We start from the raw sequence: 22923 nt of genomic DNA, 5'->3' as shown, positions 1-22923 counted from the left end.
CACGAGCAGCTCATTGAGCCCCACTGTGTGTTTTTTGTGGAGATACAACTCTCAGACTAGAGGGAGCAGGCGGGAAGTGGGTGAGACTCACACAGGGTGGGTTTGGCAGTTAAAGGATGTTATCTAATAGTGTAATCGAGGAGTTGGGTTTTTTGTGCACTACACTTTAACCAGCGATTCTTTCTAAAAGGAAATCCCAGGGCAGTACCCGCAATGAGTGGCATCCCCACACCCGAGGTTGCATTGTGGTAGCTGTTCCCTGAGCCCATAGCCCCTGTCCCCATGTCGCCCTTTCTCCTCGTGTAACTCACCCCAGGTTCGGTGGCTCTGATACTTGCTGCTTCTGCTGCACGATCATCCCCATGATCTGGGCCTTTGTACGAAATGTCATGTAAGATGACTTTATTCAGCACGGCGTTTGTCATTTGCTTGGTTGTCCTGTCACTGTTGGATGTTTTCTTGCGCAGACTACTGTCTAATGGTGGGAAGGCCACGAGACACGTGACTTTTCTCTTTCCTTGTTAGCATAGTTTCCTGCCACTGTCTTGGTGTGCTGCCAGCCTGTGAGACACGTGTCTTGCCCATCTCAGCTCCACTGTGGCATGTTAGATATGTCTTTGAGCAGAGTCCCGGTCCCAGAGCTGCTGCCTTCTCTGCACTCTGGCTTGTAAGACTGCAGGCAAAGGCCCTCCCTGGCCCCTCAGCCAGATAGATACATTTACCTGCAGGGCTCAGCTTTGGTGAAAGATATTGGCGAGAGAGAGGAAAGGGGACGGCCCGTGGTGCACCCCCTATTTTGCATAGAACCACAGCCTCCTGGGAGGGCAGAGACATGAGGGTTCTCAGGGAAAGCCCTCCCAGGAGTGTTGAAGGGCAGGACGTGAAACACAGCAATCCCGGAATGGCCTGGTCTAAGATGCCTGTGCAATAGGCCTGGCCCTAGGCTTCCGGGGCTCTTCCTCGGCAGAGGCCCCAGTGGTATGAGCCCGACCAGGGCTGTGCCCGACCAGGGCTGTAGGGCGCGTTGGGAGCGCGTTAGGGACGCGAAAGAGGGCGCAGGGCGCAGAACTCTGCCCGTTTCTCCCCAGGATTTTGGGGAGGACAGGGAATCTGGCCAGGTCAGTGACTAGGCTTTCCCAGAAGGAAAGTCCAGTGACAGTGGCATGTTGTGAAACACAAGATTGCTGGTGGTCTGGAGGGTGCTTTCTGTCAGCCACTTCTCCCGGGAGCAGCCAGAGAGCAGGCTGATGTCGTGCTCCGTCAAGCACAACACTGGCCCCAAACCACTGTCCTTAGCAAAAGCAGAAACATTCCTAGTTTCAGTCTCCTGCATCTGATTCCTGCCATCAGCATGTGAACGTTTGGTAGTCCAAGGCTTGCCATGCAAACTTTGTTCATAGGTGTCCCATGCGAATGCATGGGCCTCATCACTACTGTCTACGGCAGGGCTCTCTGCTCAGCCTATGTAAGTGAAGCATTGGTGGTTCAGTGGTAGAATTCTCGCCTGCCACGCGGGAGGCCCGGGTTCGATTCCCGGCCAATGCAAAGTGCCCTTCTTTTGGCTTTGCTTTAGAAGTCAGAGATATAGACTTGGTGGGGAAAAAAATGTCAAAGAGTGACCCCGACGTGATTTGAACACGCAACCTTCTGATCTGGAGTCAGACGCGCTACCGTTGCGCCACGAGGTCCCTGTGCATGCATTTCTCAGCCCCGGATCAAGAAATGCTTCTGTGCCTTTTATTGGCCCTCAGTACGCCTGAGGTTAAAGTAGAAGGCTTGGTGTCCCGTTTCCAGTCCTATTGGTGGAAATGACTAGAGGTGAAGAGATGAGAGAAGATAGAAATGTTGAGATAGAGCATGTCACGCAGGCAAAGCGAGAGCTCTAAGAGCAAAGCCAGACAGCTGTGTTTTAATTCAGGACTTGATGTAGGCAAAAGCATACGTCCCTGGGTGGGCTTGAACCACCAACCTTTCGGTTAACAGCCGAACGCGCTAACCGATTGCGCCACAGAGACCAACCACCGCAGTGAGTGTGTTGGGACTCAATATATGTTTTTACCTTTGTGCTCCTGCCTGCAGCTCTAAGGTCCTGGCATAAGACAGGTAGGCTTAGACTCCATTGTGACATGTCTTACTTCTCTTAGAAGAAGGTTCTGAGTTGCCAGGCAGCTTATCTTCTGCCGGGCACACTTTCCTTTGCAGGCTTTCAGGTTGTGAATCCAGCACTGCTTAGGTGTCCATGTCAGACATGAGCAGCTCATTGAGCCCTACTGTGTGTTTTTTGTGGAGATACAACTCTCAGACTAGAGGGAGCAGGCAGGAAGTGGGTGAGACTCACACAGGGTGGGTGGGGCAGTTAAAGGATGTTATCTAATAGTGTAATCGAGGAGTTGGGTTTTTTGTGCACTACACTTTAACCAGCGATTCTTTCTAAAAGGAAATCCCAGGGCAGTACCCGCAATGAGTGGCATCCCCACACCCGAGGTTGCATTGTGGTAGCTGTTCCCTGAGCCCCTAGCCCCTGTCCCCATGTCGCCCTTTCTCCTCGTGTAACTCACCTCAGGTTCGGTGGCTCTGATACTTGCTGCTTCTGCGCGATCATCCCCATGATCTGGGCCTTTGTACGAAATGTCATGTAAGATGACTTTATTCAGCACAGCGTTTGTCATTTGCTTGGTTGTCCTGTCACTGTTGGATGTTTTCTTGCGCAGACTACTGTCTAATGGTGGGAAGGCCACGAGACACGAGACTTTTCTCTTTCCTTGTTAGCATAGTTTCCTGCCACTGTCTTGTTGTGCTGCCTGCCTGTGAGACACGTGTCTTGCCCATCTCAGCTCCACTGTGGCATGTTAGATATGTCTTTGAGCAGAGTCCCGGTCCCAGAGCTGCTGCCTTCTCTGCACTCTGGCTTGTAAGACTGCAGGCAAAGGCCCTCCCTGGCCCCTCAGCCAGATAGATACATTTACCTGCAGGGCTCAGCTTTGGTGAAAGATATTGGCGAGAGAGAGGAAAGGGGACGGCCCGTGGTGCACCCCCTATTTTGCATAGAACCACAGCCTCCTGGGAGGGCAGAGACATGAGGGTTCTGAGGGAAAGCCCTCCCAGGAGTGTTGAAGGGCAGGACGTGAAACACAGGAATCCCGGAATGGCCTGGTCTAAGATGCCTGTGCAATAGGCCTGGCCCTAGGCTTCCGGGGCTCTTCCTCGGCAGAGGCCCCAGTGGTATGAGCCCGACCAGGGCTGTAGGGCGCGTTGGGAGCGCGTTAGGGACGCGAAAGAGGGCGCAGGGCGCAGAACTCTGCCCGTTTCTCCCCAGGATTTTGGGGAGGACAGGGAATCTGGCCAGGTCAGTGACTAGGCTTTCCCAGAAGGAAAGTCCAGTGACAGTGGCATGTTGTGAAACAAGATTGCTGGTGGTCTGGAGGGTGCTTTCTGTCAGCCACTTCTCCCGGGAGCAGCCAGAGAGCAGGCTGATGTCGTGCTCTGTCAAGCACAACACTGGCCCCAAACCACTGTCCTTAGCAAAAGCAGAAACATTCATAGTTTCAGTCTCCTGCATCTGATTCCTGCCATCAGCATGTGAACGTTTGGCAGTCCAAGGCTTGCCATGCAAACTTTGTTCATAGGTGTCCCATGCGAATGCATGGGCCTCATCACTACTGTCTACGGCAGGGCTCTCTTCTCAGCCTATGTAAGTGAAGCATTGGTGGTTCAGTGGAAGAATTCTCGCCTGCCACGCGGGAGGCCGGGGTTCGATTCCCGGCCAATGCAAAGCGCCCTTCTTTTGGCTTTGCTTTAGAAGTCAGAGATATAGACTTGGTGGGGGAAAAAATGTCAAAGAGTGACCCCGACGTGATTTGAACACGCAACCTTCAGATCTGGAGTCAGACGCGCTACCGTTGCGCCACGAGGTCCCTGTGCATGCAGTTCTCAGCCCCGGATCAAGAAATGCTTCTGTGCCTTTTATTGGCCCTCAGTACGCCTGTGGTTAAAGTAGAAGGCTTGGTGTCCCGTTTCCAGTCCTATTGGTGGAAATGACTAGAGGTGAAGAGATGAGAGAAGATAGAAATGTTGAGATAGAGCATGTCACGCAGGCAAAGCGAGAGCTCTAAGAGCAATGCCAGACAGCTGTGTTTTAATTCAGGACTTGATGTAGGCAAAAGCATACGTCCCTGGGTGGGCTTGAACCACCAACCTTTCGGTTAACAGCCGAACGCGCTAACCGATTGCGCCACAGAGACCAACCACCGCAGTGAGTGTGTTGGGACTCAATATATGTTTTTACCTTTGTGCTCCTGCCTGCAGCTCTAAGGTCCTGGCATAAGACAGGTAGGCTTAGACTCCATTGTGACATGTCTTACTTCTCTTAGAAGAAGGTTCTGAGTTGCCAGGCAGCTTATCTTCTGCCGGGCACACTTTCCTTTGCAGGCTTTCAGGTTGTGAATCCAGCACTGCTTAGGTGTCCATGTCAGACATGAGCAGCTCATTGAGCCCCACTGTGTGTTTTTTGTGGAGATACAACTCTCAGACTAGAGGGAGCAGGCGGGAAGTGGGTGAGACTCACACAGGGTGGGTGGGGCAGTTAAAGGATGTTATCTAATAGTGTAATCGAGGAGTTGGTTTTTTTGTGCACTACACTTTAACCAGCGATTCTTTCTAAAAGGAAATCCCAGGGCAGTACCCGCAATGAGTGGCATCCCCACACCCGAGGTTGCATTGTGGTAGCTGTTCCCTGAGCCCCTAGCCCCTGTCCCCATGTCGCCCTTTCTCCTCGTGTAACTCACCTCAGGTTCGGTGGCTCTGATACTTGCTGCTTCTGCGCGATCATCCCCATGATCTGGGCCTTTGTACGAAATGTCATGTAAGATGACTTTATTCAGCACAGCGTTTGTCATTTGCTTGGTTGTCCTGTCACTGTTGGATGTTTTCTTGCGCAGACTACTGTCTAATGGTGGGAAGGCCACGAGACACGTGACTTTTCTCTTTCCTTGTTAGCATAGTTTCCTGCCACTGTCTTGTTGTGCTGCCTGCCTGTGAGACACGTGTCTTGCCCATCTCAGCTCCACTGTGGCATGTTAGATATGTCTTTGAGCAGAGTCCCGGTCCCAGAGCTGCTGCCTTCTCTGCACTCTGGCTTGTAAGACTGCAGGCAAAGGCCCTCCCTGGCCCCTCAGCCAGATAGATACATTTACCTGCAGGGCTCAGCTTTGGTGAAAGATATTGGCGAGAGAGAGGAAAGGGGACGGCCCGTGGTGCACCCCCTATTTTGCATAGAACCACAGCCTCCTGGGAGGGCAGAGACATGAGGGTTCTCAGGGAAAGCCCTCCCAGGAGTGTTGAAGGGCAGGACGTGAAACACAGCAATCCCGGAATGGCCTGGTCTAAGATGCCTGTGCAATAGGCCTGGCCCTAGGCTTCCGGGGCTCTTCCTCGGCAGAGGCCCCAGTGGTATGAGCCCGACCAGGGCTGTGCCCGACCAGGGCTGTAGGGCGCGTTGGGAGCGCGTTAGGGACGCGAAAGAGGGCGCAGGGCGCAGAACTCTGCCCGCTTCTCCCCAGGATTTTGGGGAGGACAGGGAATCTGGCCAGGTCAGTGACTAGGCTTTCCCAGAAGGAAAGTCCAGTGACAGTGGCATGTTGTGAAACACAAGATTGCTGGTGGTCTGGAGGGTGCTTTCTGTCAGCCACTTCTCCCGGGAGCAGCCAGAGAGCAGGCTGATGTCGTGCTCTGTCAAGCACAACACTGGCCCCAAACCACTGTCCTTAGCAAAAGCAGAAACATTCATAGTTTCAGTCTCCTGCATCTGATTCCTGCCATCAGCATGTGAACGTTTGGCAGTCCAAGGCTTGCCATGCAAACTTTGTTCATAGGTGTCCCATGCGAATGCATGGGCCTCATCACTACTGTCTACGGCAGGGCTCTCTGCTCAGCCTATGCAAGTGAAGCATTGGTGGTTCAGTGGTAGAATTCTCGCCTGCCACGTGGGAGGCCCGGGTTCGATTCCGGCCAATGCAAAGCGCCCTTCTTTTGGCTTTGCTTTAGAAGTCAGAGATATAGACTTGGTGGGGAAAAAAATGTCAAAGAGTGACCCCGACGTGATTTGAACACGCAACTGTCTGATCTGGAGTCAGACGCGCCACCGTTGCGCCACGAGGTCCCTGTGCATGCAGTTCTCAGCCCCGGATCAAGAAATGCTTCTGTGCCTTTTATTGGCCCTCAGTACGCCTGTGGTTAAAGTAGAAGGCTTGGTGTCCCGTTTCCAGTCCTATTGGTGGAAATGACTAGAGGTGAAGAGATGAGAGAAGATAGAAATGTTGAGATAGAGCATGTCACGCAGGCAAAGCGAGAGCTCTAAGAGCAAAGCCAGACAGCTGTGTTTTAATTCAGGACTTGATGTAGGCAAAAGCATACGTCCCTGGGTGGGCTTGAACCACCAACCTTTCGGTTAACAGCCGAACGCGCTAACCGATTGCGCCACAGAGACCAACCACCACAGTGAGCGTGTTGGGACTCAATATATGTTTTTACCTTTGTGCTCCTGCCTGCAGCTCTAAGGTCCTGGCATAAGACAGGTAGGCTTAGACTCCATTGTGACATGTCTTACTTCTCTTAGAAGAAGGTTCTGAGTTGCCAGGCAGCTTATCTTCTGCCGGGCACACTTTCCTTTGCAGGCTTTCAGGTTGTGAATCCAGCACTGCTTAGGTGTCCATATCAGACATGAGCAGCTCATTGAGCCCCACTGTGTGTTTTTTGTGGAGATACAACTCTCAGACTAGAGGGAGCAGGCGGGAAGTGGGTGAGACTCACACAGGGTGGGTGGGGCAGTTAAAGGATGTTATCTAATAGTGTAATCGAGGAGTTGGGTTTTTTGTGCACTACACTTTAACCAGCGATTCTTTCTAAAAGGAAATCCCAGGGCAGTACCCGCAATGAGTGGCATCCCCACACCCGAGGTTGCATTGTGGTAGCTGTTCCCTGAGCCCATAGCCCCTGTCCCCATGTCGCCCTTTCTCCTCGTGTAACTCACCCCAGGTTCGGTGGCTCTGATACTTGCTGCTTCTGCTGCACGATCATCCCCATGATCTGGGCCTTTGTACGAAATGTCATGTAAGATGACTTTATTCAGCACGGCGTTTGTCATTTGCTTGGTTGTCCTGTCACTGTTGGATGTTTTCTTGCGCAGACTACTGTCTAATGGTGGGAAGGCCACGAGACACGTGACTTTTCTCTTTCCTTGTTAGCATAGTTTCCTGCCACTGTCTTGGTGTGCTGCCAGCCTGTGAGACACGTGTCTTGCCCATCTCAGCTCCACTGTGGCATGTTAGATATGTCTTTGAGCAGAGTCCCGGTCCCAGAGCTGCTGCCTTCTCTGCACTCTGGCTTGTAAGACTGCAGGCAAAGGCGCTCCCTGGCCCCTCAGCCAGATAGATACATTTACCTGCAGTGCTCAGCTTTGGTGAAAGATATTGGCGAGAGAGAGGAAAGGGGACGGCCCGTGGTGCACCCCCTATTTTGCATAGAACCACAGCCTCCTGGGAGGGCAGAGACATGAGGGTTCTCAGGGAAAGCCCTCCCAGGAGTGTTGAAGGGCAGGACGTGAAACACAGCAATCCCGGAATGGCCTGGTCTAAGATGCCTGTGCAATAGGCCTGGCCCTAGGCTTCCGGGGCTCTTCCTCGGCAGAGGCCCCAGTGGTATGAGCCCGACCAGGGCTGTGCCCGACCAGGGCTGTAGGGCGCGTTGGGAGCGCGTTAGGGACGCGAAAGAGGGCGCATGGCGCAGAACTCTGCCCGTTTCTCCCCAGGATTTTGGGGAGGACAGGGAATATGGCCAGGTCAGTGACTAGGCTTTCCCAGAAGGAAAGTCCAGTGACAGTGGCATGTTGTGAAACACAAGATTGCTGGTGGTCTGGAGGGTGCTTTCTGTCAGCCACTTCTCCCGGGAGCAGCCAGAGAGCAGGCTGATGTCGTGCTCCGTCAAGCACAACACTGGCCCCAAACCACTGTCCTTAGCAAAAGTAGAAACATTCATAGTTTCAGTCTCCTGCATCTGATTCCTGCCATCAGCATGTGAACGTTTGGTAGTCCAAGGCTTGCCATGCAAACTTTGTTCATAGGTGTCCCATGCGAATGCATGGGCCTCATCACTACTGTCTACGGCAGGGCTCTCTGCTCAGCCTATGTAAGTGAAGCATTGGTGGTTCAGTGGTAGAATTCTCGCCTGCCACGTGGGAGGCCCGGGTTCGATTCCGGCCAATGCAAAGCGCCCTTCTTTTGGCTTTGCTTTAGAAGTCAGAGATATAGACTTGGTGGGGAAAAAAATGTCAAAGAGTGACCCCGACGTGATTTGAACACGCAACTGTCTGATCTGGAGTCAGACGCGCCACCGTTGCGCCACGAGGTCCCTGTGCATGCAGTTCTCAGCCCCGGATCAAGAAATGCTTCTGTGCCTTTTATTGGCCCTCAGTACGCCTGTGGTTAAAGTAGAAGGCTTGGTGTCCCGTTTCCAGTCCTATTGGTGGAAATGACTAGAGGTGAAGAGATGAGAGAAGATAGAAATGTTGAGATAGAGCATGTCACGCAGGCAAAGCGAGAGCTCTAAGAGCAAAGCCAGACAGCTGTGTTTTAATTCAGGACTTGATGTAGGCAAAAGCATACGTCCCTGGGTGGGCTTGAACCACCAACCTTTCGGTTAACAGCCGAACGCGCTAACCGATTGCGCCACAGAGACCAACCACCACAGTGAGCGTGTTGGGACTCAATATATGTTTTTACCTTTGTGCTCCTGCCTGCAGCTCTAAGGTCCTGGCATAAGACAGGTAGGCTTAGACTCCATTGTGACATGTCTTACTTCTCTTAGAAGAAGGTTCTGAGTTGCCAGGCAGCTTATCTTCTGCCGGGCACACTTTCCTTTGCAGGCTTTCAGGTTGTGAATCCAGCACTGCTTAGGTGTCCATATCAGACATGAGCAGCTCATTGAGCCCCACTGTGTGTTTTTTGTGGAGATACAACTCTCAGACTAGAGGGAGCAGGCGGGAAGTGGGTGAGACTCACACAGGGTGGGTGGGGCAGTTAAAGGATGTTATCTAATAGTGTAATCGAGGAGTTGGGTTTTTTGTGCACTACACTTTAACCAGCGATTCTTTCTAAAAGGAAATCCCAGGGCAGTACCCGCAATGAGTGGCATCCCCACACCCGAGGTTGCATTGTGGTAGCTGTTCCCTGAGCCCATAGCCCCTGTCCCCATGTCGCCCTTTCTCCTCGTGTAACTCACCCCAGGTTCGGTGGCTCTGATACTTGCTGCTTCTGCTGCACGATCATCCCCATGATCTGGGCCTTTGTACGAAATGTCATGTAAGATGACTTTATTCAGCACGGCGTTTGTCATTTGCTTGGTTGTCCTGTCACTGTTGGATGTTTTCTTGCGCAGACTACTGTCTAATGGTGGGAAGGCCACGAGACACGTGACTTTTCTCTTTCCTTGTTAGCATAGTTTCCTGCCACTGTCTTGGTGTGCTGCCAGCCTGTGAGACACGTGTCTTGCCCATCTCAGCTCCACTGTGGCATGTTAGATATGTCTTTGAGCAGAGTCCCGGTCCCAGAGCTGCTGCCTTCTCTGCACTCTGGCTTGTAAGACTGCAGGCAAAGGCCCTCCCTGGCCCCTCAGCCAGATAGATACATTTACCTGCAGGGCTCAGCTTTGGTGAAAGATATTGGCGAGAGAGAGGAAAGGGGACGGCCCGTGGTGCACCCCCTATTTTGCATAGAACCACAGCCTCCTGGGAGGGCAGAGACATGAGGGTTCTCAGGGAAAGCCCTCCCAGGAGTGTTGAAGGGCAGGACGTGAAACACAGCAATCCCGGAATGGCCTGGTCTAAGATGCCTGTGCAATAGGCCTGGCCCTAGGCTTCCGGGGCTCTTCCTCGGCAGAGGCCCCAGTGGTATGAGCCCGACCAGGGCTGTGCCCGACCAGGGCTGTAGGGCGCGTTGGGAGCGCGTCAGGGACGCGAAAGAGGGCGCAGGGCGCAGAACTCTGCCCGTTTCTCCCCAGGATTTTGGGGAGGACAGGGAATCTGGCCAGGTCAGTGACTAGGCTTTCCCAGAAGGAAAGTCCAGTGACAGTGGCATGTTGTGAAACACAAGATTGCTGGTGGTCTGGAGGGTGCTTTCTGTCAGCCACTTCTCCCGGGAGCAGCCAGAGAGCAGGCTGATGTCGTGCTCCGTCAAGCACAACACTGGCCCCAAACCACTGTCCTTAGCAAAAGCAGAAACATTCATAGTTTCAGTCTCCTGCATCTGATTCCTGCCATCAGCATGTGAACGTTTGGTAGTCCAAGGCTTGCCATGCAAACTTTGTTCATAGGTGTCCCATGCGAATGCATGGGCCTCATCACTACTGTCTACGGCAGGGCTCTCTGCTCAGCCTATGTAAGTGAAGCATTGGTGGTTCAGTGGTAGAATTCTCGCCTGCCACGCGGGAGGCCCGGGTTCGATTCCCGGCCAATGCAAAGTGCCCTTCTTTTGGCTTTGCTTTAGAAGTCAGAGATATAGACTTGGTGGGGAAAAAAATGGCAAAGAGTGACCCCGACGTGATTTGAACACGCAACCTTCTGATCTGGAGTCAGACGCACTACCGTTGCGCCACGAGGTCCCTGTGCATGCAGTTCTCAGCCCCGGATCAAGAAATGCTTCTGTGCCTTTTATTGGCCCTCAGTACGCCTGTGGTTAAAGTAGAAGGCTTGGTGTCCCGTTTCCAGTCCTATTGGTGGAAATGACTAGAGGTGAAGAGATGAGAGAAGATAGAAATGTTGAGATAGAGCATGTCACGCAGGCAAAGCGAGAGCTCTAAGAGCAAAGCCAGACAGCTGTGTTTTAATTCAGGACTTGATGTAGGCAAAAGCATACGTCCCTGGGTGGGCTTGAACCACCAACCTTTCGGTTAACAGCCGAACGCGCTAACCGATTGCGCCATAGAGACCAACCACCGCAATGAGTGTGTTGGGACTCAATATATGTTTTTACCTTTGTGCTCCTGCCTGCAGCTCTAAGGTCCTGGCATAAGACAGGTAGGCTTAGACTCCATTGTGACATGTCTTACTTCTCTTAGAAGAAGGTTCTGAGTTGCCAGGCAGCTTATCTTCTGCCGGGCACACTTTCCTTTGCAGGCTTTCAGGTTGTGAATCCAGCACTGCTTAGGTGTCCATGTCAGACATGAGCAGCTCATTGAGCCCCACTGTGTGTTTTTTGTGGAGATACAACTCTCAGACTAGAGGGAGCAGGCAGGAAGTGGGTGAGACTCACACAGGGTGGGTGGGGCAGTTAAAGGATGTTATCTAATAGTGTAATCGAGGAGTTGGGTTTTTTGTGCACTACACTTTAACCAGCGATTCTTTCTAAAAGGAAATCCCAGGGCAGTACCCGCAATGAGTGGCATCCCCACACCCGAGGTTGCATTGTGGTAGCTGTTCCCTGAGCCCCTAGCCCCTGTCCCCATGTCGCCCTTTCTCCTCGTGTAACTCACCTCAGGTTCGGTGGCTCTGATACTTGCTGCTTCTGCGCGATCATCCCCATGATCTGGGCCTTTGTACGAAATGTCATGTAAGATGACTTTATTCAGCACAGCGTTTGTCATTTGCTTGGTTGTCCTGTCACTGTTGGATGTTTTCTTGCGCAGACTACTGTCTAATGGTGGGAAGGCCACGAGACACGAGACTTTTCTCTTTCCTTGTTAGCATAGTTTCCTGCCACTGTCTTGTTGTGCTGCCTGCCTGTGAGACACGTGTCTTGCCCATCTCAGCTCCACTGTGGCATGTTAGATATGTCTTTGAGCAGAGTCCCGGTCCCAGAGCTGCTGCCTTCTCTGCACTCTGGCTTGTAAGACTGCAGGCAAAGGCCCTCCCTGGCCCCTCAGCCAGATAGATACATTTACCTGCAGGGCTCAGCTTTGGTGAAAGATATTGGCGAGAGAGAGGAAAGGGGACGGCCCGTGGTGCACCCCCTATTTTGCATAGAACCACAGCCTCCTGGGAGGGCAGAGACATGAGGGTTCTGAGGGAAAGCCCTCCCAGGAGTGTTGAAGGGCAGGACGTGAAACACAGGAATCCCGGAATGGCCTGGTCTAAGATGCCTGTGCAATAGGCCTGGCCCTAGGCTTCCGGGGCTCTTCCTCGGCAGAGGCCCCAGTGGTATGAGCCCGACCAGGGATGTGCCCGACCAGGGCTGTAGGGCGCGTTGGGAGCGCGTTAGGGACGCGAAAGAGGGCGCAGGGCGCAGAACTCTGCCCGTTTCTCCCCAGGATTTTGGGGAGGACAGGGAATCTGGCCAGGTCAGTGACTAGGCTTTCCCAGAAGGAAAGTCCAGTGACAGTGGCATGTTGTGAAACACAAGATTGCTGGTGGTCTGGAGGGTGCTTTCTGTCAGCCACTTCTCCCGGGAGCAGCCAGAGAGCAGGCTGATGTCGTGCTCTGTCAAGCACAACACTGGCCCCAAACCACTGTCCTTAGCAAAAGCAGAAACATTCATAGTTTCAGTCTCCTGCATCTGATTCCTGCCATCAGCATGTGAACGTTTGGCAGTCCAAGGCTTGCCATGCAAACTTTGTTCATAGGTGTCCCATGCGAATGCATGGGCCTCATCACTACTGTCTACGGCAGGGCTCTCTGCTCAGCCTATGTAAGTGAAGCATTGGTGGTTCAGTGGTAGAATTCTCGCCTGCCACGTGGGAGGCCCGGGTTCGATTCCGGCCAATGCAAAGCGCCCTTCTTTTGGCTTTGCTTTAGAAGTCAGAGATATAGACTTGGTGGGGAAAAAAATGTCAAAGAGTGACCCCGACATGATTTGAACACGCAACCGTCTGATCTGGAGTCAGACGCGCCACCGTTGCGCCACGAGGTCCCTGTGCATGCAGTTCTCAGCCCCGGATCAAGAAATGCTTCTGTGCCTTTTATTGGCCCTCAGTACGCCTGTGGTTAAAGTAGAAGGCTTGGTGTCCCGTTTCCAGTCCTATTGGTGGAAATGACTAGAGGTGAAGAGATGAGAGAAGATAGAAATGTTGAGATAGAGCATGTCACGCAGGCAAAGCGAGAGCTCTAAGAGCAAAGCCAGACAGCTGTGTTTTAATTCAGGACTTGATGTAGGCAAAAGCATACGTCCCTGGGTGGGCTTGAACCACCAACCTTTCGGTTAACAGCCAAACGCGCTAACCGATTGCGCCACAGAGACCAACCACCGCAGTGAGCGTGTTGGGACTCAATATATGTTTTTACCTTTGTGCTCCTGCCTGCAGCTCTAAGGTCCTGGCATAAGACAGGTAGGCTTAGACTCCATTGTGACATGTCTTACTTCTCTTAGAAGAAGGTTCTGAGTTGCCAGGCAGCTTATCTTCTGCCGGGCACACTTTCCTTTGCAGGCTTTCAGGTTGTGAATCCAGCACTGCTTAGGTGTCCATGTCAGACATGAGCAGCTCATTGAGCCCCACTGTGTGTTTTTTGTGGAGATACAACTCTCAGACTAGAGGGAGCAGGCGGGAAGTGGGTGAGACTCACACAGGGTGGGTGGGGCAGTTAAAGGATGTTATCTAATAGTGTAATCGAGGAGTTAGGTTTTTTGTGCACTACACTTTAACCAGCGATTCTTTCTAAAAGGAAATCCCAGGGCAGTACCCGCAATGAGTGGCATCCCCACACCCGAGGTTGCATTGTGGTAGCTGTTCCCTGAGCCCCTAGCCCCTGTCCCCATGTCGCCCTTTCTCCTCGTGTAACTCACCTCAGGTTCGGTGGCTCTGATACTTGCTGCTTCTGCGCGATCATCCCCATGATCTGGGCCTTTGTACGAAATGTCATGTAAGATGACTTTATTCAGCACAGCGTTTGTCATTTGCTTGGTTGTCCTGTCACTGTTGGATGTTTTCTTGCGCAGACTACTGTCTAATGGTGGGAAGGCCACGAGACACGTGACTTTTCTCTTTCCTTGTTAGCATAGTTTCCTGCCACTGTCTTGTTGTGCTGCCTGCCTGTGAGACACGTGTCTTGCCCATCTCAGCTCCACTGTGGCATGTTAGATATGTCTTTGAGCAGAGTCCCGGTCCCAGAGCTGCTGCCTTCTCTGCACTCTGGCTTGTAAGACTGCAGGCAAAGGCCCTCCCTGGCCCCTCAGCCAGATAGATACATTTACCTGCAGGGCTCAGCTTTGGTGAAAGATATTGGCGAGAGAGAGGAAAGGGGACGGCCCGTGGTGCACCCCCTATTTTGCATAGAACCACAGCCTCCTGTGAGGGCAGAGACGTGAGGGTTCTCAGGGAAAGCCCTCCCAGGAGTGTTGAAGGGCAGGACGTGAAACACAGCAATCCCGGAATGGCCTGGTCTAAGATGCCTGTGCAATAGGCCTGGCCCTAGGCTTCCGGGGCTCTTCCTCGGCAGAGGCCCCAGTGGTATGAGCCCGACCAGGGATGTGCCCGACCAGGGCTGTAGGGCGCGTTGGGAGCGCGTTAGGGACGCGAAAGAGGGCGCAGGGCGCAGAACTCTGCCCGTTTCTCCCCAGGATTTTGGGGAGGACAGGGAATCTGGCCAGGTCAGTGACTAGGCTTTCCCAGAAGGAAAGTCCAGTGACAGTGGCATGTTGTGAAACACAAGATTGCTGGTGGTCTGGAGGGTGCTTTCTGTCAGCCACTTCTCCCGGGAGCAGCCAGAGAGCAGGCTGATGTCGTGCTCTGTCAAGCACAACACTGGCCCCAAACCACTGTCCTTAGCAAAAGCAGAAACATTCATAGTTTCAGTCTCCTGCATCTGATTCCTGCCATCAGCATGTGAACGTTTGGCAGTCCAAGGCTTGCCATGCAAACTTTGTTTTAATAGGTGTCCCATGCGAATGCATGGGCCTCATCACTACTGTCTACGGCAGGGCTCTCTGCTCAGGCTATGTAAGTGAAGCATTGGTGGTTCAGTGGTAGAATTCTCGCCTGCCACGCGGGAGGCCCGGGTTCGATTCCCGGCCAATGCAAAGTGCCCTTCTTTTGGCTTTGCTTTAGAAGTCAGAGATATAGACTTGGTGGGGAAAAAAATGTCAAAGAGTGACCCCGACGTGATTTGAACACGCAACCTTCTGATCTGGAGTCAGACGCGCTACCGTTGCGCCACGAGGTCCCTGTGCATGCAGTACTCAGCCCCGGATCAAGAAATGCTTCTGTGCCTTTTATTGGCCCTCAGTACGCCTGTGGTTAAAGTAGAAGGCTTGGTGTCCCGTTTCCAGTCCTATTGGTGGAAATGACTAGAGGTGAAGAGATGAGAGAAGATAGAAATGTTGAGATAGAGCATGTCTCGCAGGCAAAGCGAGAGCTCTAAGAGCAAAGCCAGACAGCTGTGTTTTAATTCAGGACTTGATGTAGGCAAAAGCATACGTCCCTGGGTGGGCTTGAACCACCAACCTTTCGGTTAACAGCCGAACGCGCTAACCGATTGCGCCACAGAGACCAACCACCGCAGTGAGTGTGTTGGGACTCAATATATGTTTTTACCTTTGTGCTCCTGCCTGCAGCTCTAAGGTCCTGGCATAAGACAGGTAGGCTTAGACTCCATTGTGACATGTCTTACTTCTCTTAGAAGAAGGTTCTGAGTTGCCAGGCAGCTTATCTTCTGCCGGGCACACTTTCCTTTGCAGGCTTTCAGGTTGTGAATCCAGCACTGCTTAGGTGTCCATGTCAGACATGAGCAGCTCATTGAGCCCCACTGTGTGTTTTTTGTGGAGATACAACTCTCAGACTAGAGGGAGCAGGCGGGAAGTGGGTGAGACTCACACAGGGTGGGTGGGGCAGTTAAAGGATGTTATCTAATAGTGTAATCGAGGAGTTGGGTTTTTTGTGCACTACACTTTAACCAGCGATTCTTTCTAAAAGGAAATCCCAGGGCAGTACCCGCAATGAGTGGCATCCCCACACCCGAGGTTGCATTGTGGTAGCTGTTCCCTGAGCCCATAGCCCCTGTCCCCATGTCGCCCTTTCTCCTCGTGTAACTCACCCCAGGTTCGGTGGCTCTGATACTTGCTGCTTCTGCTGCGCGATCATCCCCATGATCTGGGCCTTTGTACGAAATGTCATGTAAGATGACTTTATTCAGCACGGCGTTTGTCATTTGCTTGGTTGTCCTGTCACTGTTGGATGTTTTCTTGCGCAGACTACTGTCTAATGGTGGGAAGGCCACGAGACACGTGACTTTTCTCTTTCCTTGTTAGCATAGTTTCCTGCCACTGTCTTGGTGTGCTGCCAGCCTGTGAGACACGTGTCTTGCCCATCTCAGCTCCACTGTGGCATGTTAGATATGTCTTTGAGCAGAGTCCCGGTCCCAGAGCTGCTGCCTTCTCTGCACTCTGGCTTGTAAGACTGCAGGCAAAGGCCCTCCCTGGCCCCTCAGCCAGATAGATACATTTACCTGCAGGGCTCAGCTTTGGTGAAAGATATTGGCGAGAGAGAGGAAAGGGGACGGCCCGTGGTGCACCCCCTATTTTGCATAGAACCACAGCCTCCTGGGAGGGCAGAGACATGAGGGTTCTCAGGGAAAGCCCTCCCAGGAGTGTTGAAGGGCAGGACGTGAAACACAGCAATCCCGGAATGGCCTGGTCTAAGATGCCTGTGCAATAGGCCTGGCCCTAGGCTTCCGGGGCTCTTCCTCGGCAGAGGCCCCAGTGGTATGAGCCCGACCAGGGCTGTGCCCGACCAGGGCTGTAGGGCGCGTTGGGAGCGCGTTAGGGACGCGAAAGAGGGCGCATGGCGCAGAACTCTGCCCGTTTCTCCCCAGGATTTTGGGGAGGACAGGGAATCTGGCCAGGTCAGTGACTAGGCTTTCCCAGAAGGAAAGTCCAGTGACAGTGGCATGTTGTGAAACACAAGATTGCTGGTGGTCTGGAGGGTGCTTTCTGTCAGCCACTTCTCCCGGGAGCAGCCAGAGAGCAGGCTGATGTCGTGCTCTGTCAAGCACAACACTGGCCCCAAACCACTGTCCTTAGCAAAAGCAGAAACATTCATAGTTTCAGTCTCCTGCATCTGATTCCTGCCATCAGCATGTGAACGTTTGGCAGTCCAAGGCTTGCCATGCAAACTTTGTTCATAGGTGTCCCATGCGAATGCATGGGCCTCATCACTACTGTCTACGGCAGGGCTCTCTGCTCAGCCTATGTAAGTGAAGCATTGGTGGTTCAGTGGTAGAATTCTCGCCTGCCACGCGGGAGGCCCGGGTTCGATTCCCGGCCAATGCAAAGCGCCCTTCTTTTGGCTTTGCTTTAGAAGTCAGAGATATAGACTTGGTGGGGAAAAAAATGTCAAAGAGTGACCCCGACGTGATTTGAACACGCAACCTTCTGATCTGGAGTCAGACGCGGTACCTTTGCGCCACGAGGTCCCTGTGCATGCAGTTCTCAGCCCCGGATCAAGAAATGCTTCTGTGCCTTTTATTGGCCCTCAGTACGCCTGTGGTTAAAGTAGAAGGCTTGGTGTCCCGTTTCCAGTCCTATTGGTGGAAATGACTAGAGGTGAAGAGATGAGAGAAGATAGAAATGTTGAGATAGAGCATGTCACGCAGGCAAAGCGAGAGCTCTAAGAGCAAAGCCAGACAGCTGTGTTTTAATTCAGGACTTGATGTAGGCAAAAGCATACGTCCCTGGGTGGGCTTGAACCACCAACTTTTCGGTTAACAGCCGAACGCGCTAACCGATTGCGCCACAGAGACCAACCACCGCAGTAAGCGTGTTGGGACTTAATATATGTTTTTACCTTTGTGCTCCTGCCTGCAGCTCTAAGGTCCTGGCATAAGACAGGTAGGCTTAGACTCCATTGTGACATGTCTTACTTCTCTTAGAAGAAGGTTCTGAGTTGCCAGGCAGCTTATCTTCTGCCGGGCACACTTTCCTTTGCAGGCTTTCAGGTTGTGAATCCAGCACTGCTTAGGTGTCCATGTCAGACATGAGCAGCTCATTGAGCCCCACTGTGTGTTTTTTGTGGAGATACAACTCTCAGACTAGAGGGAGCAGGCGGGAAGTGGGTGAGACTCACACAGGGTGGGTGGGGCAGTTAAAGGATGTTATCTAATAGTGTAATCGAGGAGTTGGGTTTTTTGTGCACTACACTTTAACCAGCGATTCTTTCTAAAAGGAAATCCCAGGGCAGTACCCGCAATGAGTGGCATCCCCACACCCGAGGTTGCATTGTGGTAGCTGTTCCCTGAGCCCCTAGCCCCTGTCCCCATGTCGCCCTTTCTCCTCGTGTAACTCACCTCAGGTTCGGTGGCTCTGATACTTGCTGCTTCTGCGCGATCATCCCCATGATCTGGGCCTTTGTACGAAATGTCATGTAAGATGACTTTATTCAGCACAGCGTTTGTCATTTGCTTGGTTGTCCTGTCACTGTTGGATGTTTTCTTGCGCAGACCACTGTCTAATGGTGGGAAGGCCACGAGACACGTGACTTTTCTCTTTCCTTGTTAGCATAGTTTCCTGCCACTGTCTTGTTGTGCTGCCTGCCTGTGAGACACATGTCTTGCCCATCTCAGCTCCACTGTGGCATGTTAGATATGTCTTTGAGCAGAGTCCCGGTCCCAGAGCTGCTGCCTTCTCTGCACTCTGGCTTGTAAGACTGCAGGCAAAGGCCCTCCCTGGCCCCTCAGCCAGATAGATACATTTACCTGCAGGGCTCAGCTTTGGTGAAAGATATTGGCGAGAGAGAGGAAAGGGGACGGCCCGTGGTGCACCCCCTATTTTGCATAGAACCACAGCCGCCTGGGAGGGCAGAGACATGAGGGTTCTCAGGGAAAGCCCTCCCAGGAGTGTTGAAGGGCAGGACGTGAAACACAGCAATCCCGGAATGGCCTGGTCTAAGATGCCTGTGCAATAGGCCTGGCCCTAGGCTTCCGGGGCTCTTCCTCGGCAGAGGCCCCAGTGGTATGAGCCCGACCAGGGCTGTGCCCGACCAGGGCTGTAGGGCGCGTTGGGAGCGCGTTAGGGACGCGAAAGAGGGCGCAGGGCGCAGAACTCTGCCCGTTTCTCCCCAGGATTTTGGGGAGGACAGGGAATCTGGCCAGGTCAGTGACTAGGCTTTCCCAGAAGGAAAGTCCAGTGACAGTGGCATGTTGTGAAACACAAGATTGCTGGTGGTCTGGAGGGTGCTTTCTGTCAGCCACTTCTCCCGGGAGCAGCCAGAGAGCAGGCTGATGTCGTGCTCTGTCAAGCACAACACTGGCCCCAAACCACTGTCCTTAGCAAAAGCAGAAACATTCATAGTTTCAGTCTCCTGCATCTGATTCCTGCCATCAGCATGTGAACGTTTGGCAGTCCAAGGCTTGCCATGCAAACTTTGTTCATAGGTGTCCCATGAGAATGCATGGGCCTCATCACTACTGTCTACGGAAGGGCTCTCTGCTCAGCCTATGTAAGTGAAGCATTGGTGGTTCAGTGGTAGAATTCTCGCCTGCCACGCGGGAGGCCCGGGTTCGATTCCCGGCCAATGCAAAGCGCCCTTCTTTTGGCTTTGCTTTAGAAGTCAGAGATATAGACTTGGTGGGGAAAAAAATGTCAAAGAGAGACCCCGACGTGATTTGAACACGCAACCGTCTGATCCGGAGTCAGACGCGCTACCGTTGCGCCACGAGGTCCCTGTGCATGCAGTTCTCAGCCCCGGATCAAGAAATGCTTCTGTGCCTTTTATTGGCCCTCAGTACGCCTGTGGTTAAAGTAGAAGGCTTGGTGTCCCGTTTCCAGTCCTATTGGTGGAAATGACTAGAGGTGAAGAGATGAGAGAAGATAGAAATGTTGAGATAGAGCATGTCACGCAGGCAAAGCGAGAGCTCTAAGAGCAAAGCCAGACAGCTGTGTTTTAATTCAGGACTTGATGTAGGCAAAAGCATACGTCCCTGGGTGGGCTTGAACCACCAACCTTTCGGTTAACCGCCGAACGCGCTAACCGATTGCGCCACAGAGACCAACCACTGCAGTAAGCGTGTTGGGACTCAATATATGTTTTTACCTTTGTGCTCCTGCCTGCAGCTCTAAGGTCCTGGCATAAGACAGGTAGGCTTAGACTCCATTGTGACATGTCTTACTTCTCTTAGAAGAAGGTTCTGAGTTGCCAGGCAGCTTATCTTCTGCCGGGCACACTTTCCTTTGCAGGCTTTCAGGTTGTGAATCCAGCACTGCTTAGGTGTCCATGTCAGACATGAGCAGCTCATTGAGCCCCACTGTGTGTTTTTTGTGGAGATACAACTCTCAGACTAGAGGGAGCAGGCGGGAAGTGGGTGAGACTCACACAGGGTGGGTGGGGCAGTTAAAGGATGTTATCTAATAGTGTAATCGAGGAGTTGGGTTTTTTGTGCACTACACTTTAACCAGCGATTCTTTCTAAAAGGAAATCCCAGGGCAGTACCCGCAATGAGTGGCATCCCCACACCCGAGGTTGCATTGTGGTAGCTGTTCCCTGAGCCCCTAGCCCCTGTCCCCATGTCGCTCTTTCTCCTCGTGTAACTCACCTCAGGTTCGGTGGCTCTGATACTTGCTGCTTCTGCGCGATCATCCCCATGATCTGGGCCTTTGTACGAAATGTCATGTAAGATGACTTTATTCAGCACAGCGTTTGTCATTTGCTTGGTTGTCCTGTCACTGTTGGATGTTTTCTTGCGCAGACTACTGTCTAATGGTGGGAAGGCCACGAGACACGTGACTTTTCTCTTTCCTTGTTAGCATAGTTTCCTGCCACTGTCTTGTTGTGCTGCCTGCCTGTGAGACACGTGTCTTTCCCATCTCAGCTCCACTGTGGCATGTTAGATATGTCTTTGAGCAGAGTCCCGGTCCCAGAGCTGCTGCCTTCTCTGCACTCTGGCTTGTAAGACTGCAGGCAAAGGCCCTCCCTGGCCCCTCAGCCAGATAGATACATTTACCTGCAGGGCTCAGCTTTGGTGAAAGATATTGGCGAGAGAGAGGAAAGGGGACGGCCCGTGGTGCACCCCCTATTTTGCATAGAACCACAGCCTCCTGGGAGGGCAGAGACATGAGGGTTCTCAGGGAAAGCCCTCCCAGGAGTGTTGAAGGGCAGGACGTGAAACACAGCAATCCCGGAATGGCCTGGTCTAAGATGCCTGTGCAATAGGCCTGGCCCTAGGCTTCCGGGGCTCTTCCTCGGCAGAGGCCCCAGTGGTATGAGCCCGACCAGGGCTGTGCCCGACCAGGGCTGTAGGGCGCGTTGGGAGCGCGTTAGGGACGCGAAAGAGGGCGCAGGGCGCAGAACTCTGCCCGTTTCTCCCCAGGATTTTGGGGAGGACAGGGAATCTGGCCAGGTCAGTGACTAGGCTTTCCCAGAAGGAAAGTCCAGTGACAGTGGCATGTTGTGAAACACAAGATTGCTGGTGGTCTGGAGGGTGCTTTCTGTCAGCCACTTCTCCCGGGAGCAGCCAGAGAGCAGGCTGATGTCGTGCTCTGTCAAGCACAACACTGGCCCCAAACCACTGTCCTTAGCAAAAGCAGAAACAATCATAGTTTCAGTCTCCTGCATCTGATTCCTGCCATCAGCATGTGAACGTTTGGCAGTCCAAGGCTTGCCATGCAAACTTTGTTCATAGGTGTCCCATGCGAATGCATGGGCCTCATCACTACTGTCTACGGCAGGGCTCTCTGCTCAGCCTATGTAAGTGAAGCATTGGTGGTTCAGTGGTAGAATTCTCGCCTGCCACGCGGGAGGCCCGGGTTCGATTCCCGGCCAATGCAAAGCGCCCTTCTTTTGGCTTTGCTTTAGAAGTCAGAGATATAGACTTGGTGGGGAAAAAAATGTCAAAGAGTGACCCCGACGTGATTTAAACACGCAACCTTCTGATCTGGAGTCAGACGCGCTACCGTTGCGCCACGAGGTCCCTGTGCATGCAGCTCTCAGCCCCGGATCAAGAAATGCTTTTGTGCCTTTTATTGGCCCTCAGTACGCCTGTGGTTAAAGTAGAAGGCTTGGTGGCCCGTTTCCAGTCCTATTGGTGGAAATGACTAGAGGTGAAGAGATGAGAGAAGATAGAAATGTTGAGATAGAGCATGTCACGCAGGCAAAGCGAGAGCTCTAAGAGCAAAGCCAGACAGCTGTGTTTTAATTCAGGACTTGATGTAGGCAAAAGCATACGTCCCTGGGTGGGCTTGAACCACCAACCTTTCGGTTAACAGTCGAACATGCTAACCGATTGCGCCAGAGACACCAACCACCACAGTGAGCGTGTTGGGACTCAATATATGTTTTTACCTTTGTGCTCCTGCCTGCAGCTCTAAGGTCCTGGCATAAGACAGGTAGGCTTAGATTCCATTGTGACATGTCTTACTTCTCTTAGAAGAAGGTTCTGAGTTGCCAGGCAGCTTATCTTCTGCCGGGCACATTTTCCTTTGCAGGCTTTCAGGTTGTGAATCCTGCACTGCTTAGGTGTCCATGTCAGACATGAGCAGCTCATTGAGCCCCACTGTGTGTTTTTTGTGGAGATACAACTCTCAGACTAGAGGGAGCAGGCGGGAAGTGGGTGAGACTCACACAGGGTGGGTGGGGCAGTTAAAGGATGTTATCTAATAGTGTAATCGAGGAGTTGGGTTTTTTGTGCACTACACTTTAACCAGCGATTCTTTCTAAAAGGAAATCCCAGGGCAGTACCCGCAATGAGTGGCATCCCCACACCCGAGGTTGCATTGTGGTAGCTGTTCCCTGAGCCTCTAGCCCCTGTCCCCATGTCACCCTTTCTCCTCGTGTAACTCACCTCAGGTTCGGTGGCTCTGATACTTACTGCTTCTGCGCGATCATCCCCATGATCTGGGCCTTTGTACGAAATGTCATGTAAGATGACTTTATTCAGCACGGCGTTTGTCATTTGCTTGGTTGTCCTGTTGGATGTTTTCTTGCGCAGACTACTGTCTAATGGTGGGAAGGCCACGAGAC

At 52.6% G+C, this 22923-nt stretch overlaps 14 non-coding genes across 14 annotated transcripts; 6 read left to right on the top strand and 8 right to left on the bottom strand.

The window, feature by feature from the left end:
* The first annotated feature begins 1474 nt into the window (after positions 1-1474).
* Positions 1475-1545, top strand: TRNAG-GCC (transfer RNA glycine (anticodon GCC)). The gene has a single exon. It is a non-coding gene; the product is annotated as a tRNA-Gly (tRNA).
* A 71-nt stretch (positions 1546-1616) lies between these two features.
* On the bottom strand, positions 1617-1688 carry TRNAW-CCA (transfer RNA tryptophan (anticodon CCA)). The gene has a single exon. It is a non-coding gene; the product is annotated as a tRNA-Trp (tRNA).
* A 253-nt stretch (positions 1689-1941) lies between these two features.
* Positions 1942-2015, bottom strand: TRNAN-GUU (transfer RNA asparagine (anticodon GUU)). The gene has a single exon. It is a non-coding gene; the product is annotated as a tRNA-Asn (tRNA).
* A 2152-nt stretch (positions 2016-4167) lies between these two features.
* Positions 4168-4241, bottom strand: TRNAN-GUU (transfer RNA asparagine (anticodon GUU)). Its single transcript has one exon. It is a non-coding gene; the product is annotated as a tRNA-Asn (tRNA).
* A 2169-nt stretch (positions 4242-6410) lies between these two features.
* TRNAN-GUU (transfer RNA asparagine (anticodon GUU)) lies at positions 6411-6484 on the bottom strand. Its single transcript has one exon. It is a non-coding gene; the product is annotated as a tRNA-Asn (tRNA).
* A 2172-nt stretch (positions 6485-8656) lies between these two features.
* TRNAN-GUU (transfer RNA asparagine (anticodon GUU)) lies at positions 8657-8730 on the bottom strand. Its single transcript has one exon. It is a non-coding gene; the product is annotated as a tRNA-Asn (tRNA).
* A 1706-nt stretch (positions 8731-10436) lies between these two features.
* Positions 10437-10507, top strand: TRNAG-GCC (transfer RNA glycine (anticodon GCC)). The gene has a single exon. It is a non-coding gene; the product is annotated as a tRNA-Gly (tRNA).
* A 4418-nt stretch (positions 10508-14925) lies between these two features.
* Positions 14926-14996, top strand: TRNAG-GCC (transfer RNA glycine (anticodon GCC)). Its single transcript has one exon. It is a non-coding gene; the product is annotated as a tRNA-Gly (tRNA).
* Positions 14997-15067: 71 nt separating this feature from the next.
* Positions 15068-15139, bottom strand: TRNAW-CCA (transfer RNA tryptophan (anticodon CCA)). The gene has a single exon. It is a non-coding gene; the product is annotated as a tRNA-Trp (tRNA).
* A 253-nt stretch (positions 15140-15392) lies between these two features.
* On the bottom strand, positions 15393-15466 carry TRNAN-GUU (transfer RNA asparagine (anticodon GUU)). The gene has a single exon. It is a non-coding gene; the product is annotated as a tRNA-Asn (tRNA).
* Positions 15467-17172: 1706 nt separating this feature from the next.
* On the top strand, positions 17173-17243 carry TRNAG-GCC (transfer RNA glycine (anticodon GCC)). Its single transcript has one exon. It is a non-coding gene; the product is annotated as a tRNA-Gly (tRNA).
* A 2173-nt stretch (positions 17244-19416) lies between these two features.
* On the top strand, positions 19417-19487 carry TRNAG-GCC (transfer RNA glycine (anticodon GCC)). The gene has a single exon. It is a non-coding gene; the product is annotated as a tRNA-Gly (tRNA).
* A 71-nt stretch (positions 19488-19558) lies between these two features.
* TRNAR-CCG (transfer RNA arginine (anticodon CCG)) lies at positions 19559-19630 on the bottom strand. The gene has a single exon. It is a non-coding gene; the product is annotated as a tRNA-Arg (tRNA).
* Positions 19631-21660: 2030 nt separating this feature from the next.
* On the top strand, positions 21661-21731 carry TRNAG-GCC (transfer RNA glycine (anticodon GCC)). The gene has a single exon. It is a non-coding gene; the product is annotated as a tRNA-Gly (tRNA).
* Positions 21732-22923: the final 1192 nt, after the last annotated feature.

This window comes from Pleurodeles waltl, chromosome 4_1 (assembly GCF_031143425.1).
Source record: "Pleurodeles waltl isolate 20211129_DDA chromosome 4_1, aPleWal1.hap1.20221129, whole genome shotgun sequence".
In the NCBI taxonomy this organism is placed as follows: Eukaryota; Metazoa; Chordata; class Amphibia; order Caudata; family Salamandridae; genus Pleurodeles; species Pleurodeles waltl.
Note: the sequence above shows the minus strand (reverse complement) of the source record. Positions and strands in the feature narration are given on the sequence as shown.